The sequence below is a fragment of the Microtus oregoni genome, unplaced genomic scaffold (assembly GCF_018167655.1).
Source record: "Microtus oregoni isolate MIOR12 unplaced genomic scaffold, Mior012 000055F_ref0000237, whole genome shotgun sequence".
In the NCBI taxonomy this organism is placed as follows: domain Eukaryota; kingdom Metazoa; phylum Chordata; class Mammalia; order Rodentia; family Cricetidae; genus Microtus; species Microtus oregoni.
Genome location: NW_024543831.1, coordinates 7,422,608 through 7,429,481, shown reverse-complemented (window position 1 = coordinate 7,429,481; position 6,874 = coordinate 7,422,608). Strand labels below are relative to the sequence as shown.

Sequence of the window (6,874 nt, the reverse complement as noted above, 5' to 3'; positions counted from 1 at the left end):
AGACCAGGCCAGCCTTGAACTCATAGAGATCCACCTGTCTCTGCCTCCTGAGTGCTGGGATTAAAGGCGTGCGCCACCACTGCCTGGTCCATATTTTACAATCAATATGTATAATATACCAAGAAAACAAAGTATTTAGAAAAGAAATAGTCCTTAGGGTTAAGAAAACGGCTGAGGGTTATGTTAGGTACTTGTGAAAGAGCAACGCCCTCGATTTGATGTCCAATTCTGCAAGGGAAAAAAAAAACATTTCAAAATAAAGAAAGAATTAGAGAGATAAATTTCTTATTTGTGTGTGTTGGAATTATGGGGCCATCTGTGCAATTTTGCTTTACAGTTCTGCCGAGTCTGAGAGGGAAAGTGGCTTGTCTAAGGAGCAGGTTTTAAACGTGATTCTTGAGCTGGTGTTTCATTCTCCCCCCCAGCGGTTTGTCTCTGAGGATGTGGGGCTGCAGAGGTGGGGTTCCACAGTCTCAGGTCCCTGCAGGCACATCCCTTCCTGCCTCTCCCAGGAAGTGACTTGTGCCTCCTTCCCGCCTCCAGGCAGGACAGTGCTAGATAAAATTCATAGCTGCAGTCTCTACAGGTTTGAGCGAATTACCTCTCCAATGTCTATTTTTAAAAAATTCATTAAGTGGGGACAGAAGTGTCACTGAGAAATGTTTGTGTTGTTCCTAGGCCAGCCCTTTGTCCTGGTGCCAGACCCACCTGCTCACCTGATGTGGGCATCCTACGCGGGTGACCCACTCCGTGCGTCGACAAACGCAGCTACTAACTTCCTTTCCAAACCTGTTTCTCCTCCTGCATTCTGCTGTGGACATGCCAGCTGTGGAATGCAGGAGGCCGTCTCCACCCTCCACCTTCTAAGATCCCTGGGAGCAGTGAGTAAGTCTTGCAGGTGTTGGCTCCTGAAACCTCTTTGGGTTCCCCCACAGCACTTTATGTGGTGTTTAGTGTTTTCAGTGTTTGGTACTTCTTGCTCAATTTACATAAGAGTGTTGCCTAACTAGTCCCTCTGCCTTTAGTCCCTTTTCGTCTCCCACTCAGACTAAGAAGAGAGCCTCTTCTAAGGCAAAGCTGACAGGGCAGGCCCTGGGAGTCCCGCAGCCCCACATGGTCTACAGAACAATCTGGATACTGGATGGAGTCAACAGGTCCCTCCATCAGCTAGCTCTTGCTAGCATCTCCCATCTGCCAGAGATCTTTTCCTCATGCCTACCCTTCAGCTTTCGGTTCAAATATCTCCCTAGAGCTCTTTCGAAATAGGGAAGTTAAATGGTAATTCACAGTGTGTTTCGCCAAGCGTTAGAGAGCAGGGTGTCTGCTTGTGACTTAAACTGTAATTTTGTCTTCAGGTCAGCTCCTTCAGCTTCTTATCCACAAGCATCTCGGTCTCTCTAAGAACAGAGAAAGCAGAGTCATGTTTTATGGCAGAAAATAAGGTATGGGAACTATATTTTGATATAATCACTGAGTCATCATGGGGAAAGATTGGCTTTCTCACTCTCGTTGTGAGAGTCAGAGTTTGCTTGTATTAGTGAGTGGCTCCAAGTATGATGTCATTCTCATCTGCCTTAGCTGATGTTTGCCTTAAGGAAAGCCATCACCGGTGTTCTGCGTGGAGGCTGTGTATGGCTGTTTCCTGGTGTAAGATGGGGGTAAAGAGGAACTCTGCTGATGTTATCAAATTTGAGACAGGTTGAACCCTGCCCTGCTTCCTCCAGAGGCATAAGCTTAGATGCTAAATTCTGCCTTTGCTCTAACAGAAAGCGGCAACCAAATAACCTACCAAAAACCAACAGAAGAATGTTGTGGTTCTTAAAGGTGTAGATGCAATGACCGACCCCTTCGTTTCCACGGTCAAAACAACAGAACTCCTAGGATTTGACTTCTCGGCTCCTCGTGTGTCAGGCTGCTGCAAAAGAAGCTGCAGACGGGGCCTAGAGCTGGGAAGGCCTCAGCACACTGTAGGCTGGATTGGTGTTCACTGTTGGAGATTCTGATTGGAAGGGGTGCCAGCCTCGGAACTCAACAGTTTGCCCAGAGATTCGGTTCCTGGTTCCATGTTGGCTAGAGCCTAGAGGGGTGGTTATAGGGTGTGTTAAGCAAGAGGTGAAGGGCCAGGGAACAGTCAGGTGGTAAGGAAGTACTTGTGTTTTCATAATTCTCCTCCAGTCTGGTTTCAAGTTCCAAAAAACAGTGGTGCAGGGACCTCAGATTCTACTGCCTGAGATATTCCCAGTTTCCCTTTGACCCACCAGCTCAGCTCCAGTGGTATGTTCTTGAACCTTGCCCCAGGACCTGGGTCTATACCAAAGCCCCCTTTCCCCCCAGTTTCCTGGACAAGTATGCCTTGCTTTTTATTGTTTTCTGGCACTCAACTTTAAGTATAGTAGGTCCTCAATAGATATTGAGAAACAAATAAATGACCAGGCCCTTGGGTGGAGCAACAGCCATTTATTCGCCATTCTCTCATTCAGTCCTTCCCAGTTTTAATGAGCACAAGACTTTCCATATGGCTAGTAGATAAGGTGGGAGAAAACGGAAGCATCAGTGCCTTCCTCAAGGAAGTGATGACTATATCTTTGTATGTGTTCATCTCCTTATCTCGTATACCTTAATTTCAGAATAGCATGAACGTAGACACACAATAGAATAGCATGAACACAGACGCACAATACACAGCATCCACTTCATTGTCAGATTTGGAAGGGGACAGGGCTTGAGTTTCTTGTTTCCTGCTTTGGTCACAAGGCCAGGAGAGGAAAATAACACCCAAAGCATCAACAACCATCAAACAAACAACAAAACCCACCAAATCCACTAGATGTGATAGAGAAAGCCAGGCGGGATATGGTGTCTCCAGAGGGTTGTGGAAGCACCGGACACTACAGAGATTCAAGGTTTCCAACCAGAACTTCCTAATAGTCATCATGGGAGATACACTCTCTGTGAAGAGATATTACAGGAACAGTCATACCAGGGTCCTTTGCTGCCGTTCTCCCCATTACCACAAGTCTGGTTTGGTCCTGTGGCAGGGTTCTTCACTTGTATCAGGCTTAACTGTTTTGAATTTGTGATTTTGGAATTTAAAAACATTTAACTTTGACTCACATGTATTAATTGTGCATATTAGTGAGGTCCAGTGGGATTGTCCAACTCATGCACGTATTGATTAAACCTGAAATTCAGTTTCCCTTCGTCTTGTAAGACCCCTGTTCCCAAACTCTCGAAATCATGATTCCACATCATGTGACTACTTGATATTTTCTTTTTTAGTGAATGTTTGTAGCCTAGGGTGGCCTCAAAATCTTCACCCACCAGCCTCAGCATGCTGAGTGCTCGGTTTACAGGTGTGTACCTGGCACCTAGCTAGATTTGTAACTTCCGTGTATGAGAGAGATCATGTGGTATTCATCTTATGGGCTTCGCACAATGCCTCTCAGTTCTATTCATTTTGCTAAACAAATAAACAAACAAACAAAAAAAAACCAGGATTCCATTGTTTACAGCTGAATGATTGGCTAAGCGTCAGGTCTCATGTCCCCTAGGTGCTACTGCTACTGTGGGATGGAGAATAAGGAGTTAAGAAGGGACATGCTAAGACAGGCCTGTCACCAGCAGTCCCATCAACACAGACTCTTTCTCTGTCTCCCCACCTCGTTCTGACAGTGTGCGACACTGTTCCTTGCGGTTAGTTAGCCACATGGCCCTTCTCTAGGTTCCTCCCAGCTCAAGGTCTCCTCACATGGAGTTCTTAGAAGTTCTTCCCTCAGCTTCTCGATTGAAGGCTTCTCAGTTTTCAGGTCTCTGGTTCGATGTCACTTCCTCCCAGGAGCGACTGTAGCACTCCAGAGCTTTCTTAATTTTTGGAACGAACGAAGACTTTAATTCTTGGAAACCCTGTGCCTTGTTTAAAGCCAATGTCCTTCACCCTAGTGAATAAAAGCTTTGGATGCTCTCTGCCGTACGATGTTGTAGTTTGGCTTCCTGTTCTATGGGGCACAGACCTTGTTTTTTTTTTATTCCACTCAGATACTAAACACTGGACTTCTGTGAGTTATCTCTGTCTTTAAAATGTGACTAATTCATACGAGCCAGAGGACCAGCAAACCTGCTGCCAGCCAGCACACAGATACGGACGGGAGACATTTCACTAGGCCCTACCCCTAGATGAAGAGCTGTGGGCAGTAAATGCCTACATAGAGAGGGAGATGAGCCCCCTGATAGGTTATCCAGCTCCAAGTGGTCAGCCTTAAACACGTGTACATCCAAACAATAGGAAATACACTCAGTGGCTTATATATACACGCATGCGCGCACACATACACGTACACATATGCGTGTATATGAATAGCAATACTAAAAGAAAGTCATGAATGGAGAAGAACAGAAGGAAAATGATGTAAAAACAGTATTCATGTATGAAATTGTAAAAATATTTAATTTATGTGGCTTATTTTTACTTTTGTTTGCGGCATATATTTTTGAACAAGCGTCTTAATTCCCATATCATCCCATTTCTAAACTTTTGTCTTATGGTCAGTATTGAGCTTTATATTTTTCCCCCTTCATTGTGATTTTAAAAGGCATTTTTTTCCTTCTTTACATTTTTATGTACATAGGGTCTGTGTAGCCCGGGATGACTCTGAGGTTTCCCTACCCACCACTAGGTTTATAGGAACACATTGTGGAACCTGGTTTATGTGGTGCCAGGAGTGGGATTCAGGGCTTGCTCACTGGTTAAGCCCTTTATACCTGAGTTATACCCAAGCCTCCTCTCCCATTTCCTTTTAAAATTTAGAAATTTCCCTTTCCAGTTAGGTCTTGCACTTACTAAGAGATTAATTTTGGGGATTGGCACCCGTGGGAGAGAAGGCTCTAACACTGTCTTCTCTGGGTAACCAATTAGATGAACAACATTTACTTAAGAGGTCATTTTGTCCTTCCTGATTGCTAAGGACAGAGATAGGGCCTGGAGAGGGCTGTTTGCATAGGACAGGAGGCCATCTCTGGTGAAGGGACAAGAGAGTAGAGCCCTTGATGAGGTGAGGGAATTCATGCAGCTTCGGAGGCTATTTCCTCCAAGACCAGCGTCAAATACCCTGACATGGAGCTGAGCCCCAATGGGCTAGTGAGGTGTGGGAGTGCTCACCCTAAACCAGATCATGAGGGAATTGGAGGGCTTAGTGTATTAGTTACTTTTGCCTAGCTGTGACCAAAGACCCCAGCAAAACTGTAAAGTGGGAGTCATTTATTTATTACTCACGGTTTCAGTCTGCCATGGCAGGAGGACCCGGCAGAATAGCTCACATCACAGCAGACAGGGTTCAGGGCAGAGCGGTCAGAGGAAGGGGCCAAGAGCCCCCAAAGACGTGTCCTTGGTGACCGCCTTCTAACAGCCAAGCCCCACCTTCCAGTTTCACTGGCTCCTAAATCCATTCACAGTTTAAATTTATCAGTGGATTAAACCGTTCCTTGGGTCAGAGCCTTTTAACTTAATAATTTTTTTTCTTCTTCCAAAATCAAATTAAAAAAATCTTCCTGTTTTATTCACGGCTACTAAGCCAGCAGGGAAAACTTGCTTAAGGCTGATCCTTTAAAGAGGGACCTCACAGAAAAGGAGTTCGCTTCAGGCAGGCCATAGGGACTGGTACTGCACGGGGGCAGACAATCCTGGTTGACAACAGGACTGTATTTTGCCCTTTGCCCCCGGTTGCCCGTCATATCTCCAGAGGGAACGAATGCACTCCCTGCCCCCCCGCCGTGCGCCCCTGCCACAATCTTGATACATCGTGCAGCTGCAACCTCAAGATTGGTTCTTCAGTGTCTGCACATTGGAGGAAATGTTTACCGTCCCCCTCCCCTCCCCGCCCCACTGAGAACTCTGGGCCCAATTCTACCACCTCCAGCAGATGTTATACCCCACCCCCCCAACTATTCCAGGAAGAGGCTGATGTTTGCCCAGTCAACAGCTTCAAAGGCCCTTAATCTGAGAGATAGGGCCATGCCCCACCTCCCGCGCTCCCAGTAGAAATGGGCCATGGGGACCAGGCACACGTGTTCCTGGTCCTCTGAGTGGGTGGGCTCAGCCAATGGTAGCTGCTCCAGCAGTGAGCTGTGTGTGCCGCTCGAAAGTACTCTTGCGTGACAGAGTTGAGTCTTCATGACTCAAACATCCTCAACACGCTTGGGTATGTTTGCAGGCTGCCTCCTAGAATTCGTTTCCTCTGGGTTGGCTCCTGGTCCAACTGCTGATGCGCTCAGCTGTTACACGCAGTAGGAGGATTCTTCATGTGTTTTGTAGGACTAAATTTGTAGGCTTAAATTTATTTATTCCTTTTTAGATTTATTTATTTTGTGCGTATCAATGTTTTGCCTGCCTGTTCCGGTATGCACCACACGCATGCCTGGTGCGCACGGAGGTCAGAAGAGGGTGTTAGCTCCCTAGAACTGCGGCCTCACGCCGGTGGTTTTAAGCTACCATGCGGGTGCTGGGAACTGAACTTGAGTCCACGGCAAGGGCAGCCAGTGCTGCTAACTGCTGAGCTAACTCCCTATGGGTTCCTTTGGAGAGGAAGACTTGTAGACTTTTTGCCTTTCTTTTCCTGTATGTTCAACTTTACCTGTTTGGAGGTTTTGAGGTTTCTTGGAACTGCAGTCCTAGGCACAGGCCTTCCGATGATTAATGACTGAGACAATGGGAGCCCACTGTGGACAGCTTGGCTCGGGTCCTGGGAAGGACGCTTTGCCCTCTTCCTCACCGGGCTTCTCAGGGAAGTCTAACCCCAGGCGCATTTGGCCCTTGTTTTGTTCACCCAGTTGAATGCGGTAGCGGTGGAGGTAACCCCACCCAGAGTTGACAGTAAGGACT

General features: G+C 46.7%; 1 long non-coding RNA gene across 1 annotated transcript; it reads right to left on the bottom strand.

The window, feature by feature from the left end:
• Positions 1 to 605: 605 nt before the first annotated feature.
• LOC121438386 lies at positions 606 to 5,506 on the bottom strand. The gene is made up of 3 exons (XR_005973089.1): positions 5,270 to 5,506; positions 1,790 to 2,077; positions 606 to 1,397 (listed from the first exon to the last, which is right to left on the bottom strand). It is a non-coding gene; the product is annotated as an uncharacterized LOC121438386 (long non-coding RNA).
• Between the last annotated feature and the right edge of the window lie 1,368 nt (positions 5,507 to 6,874).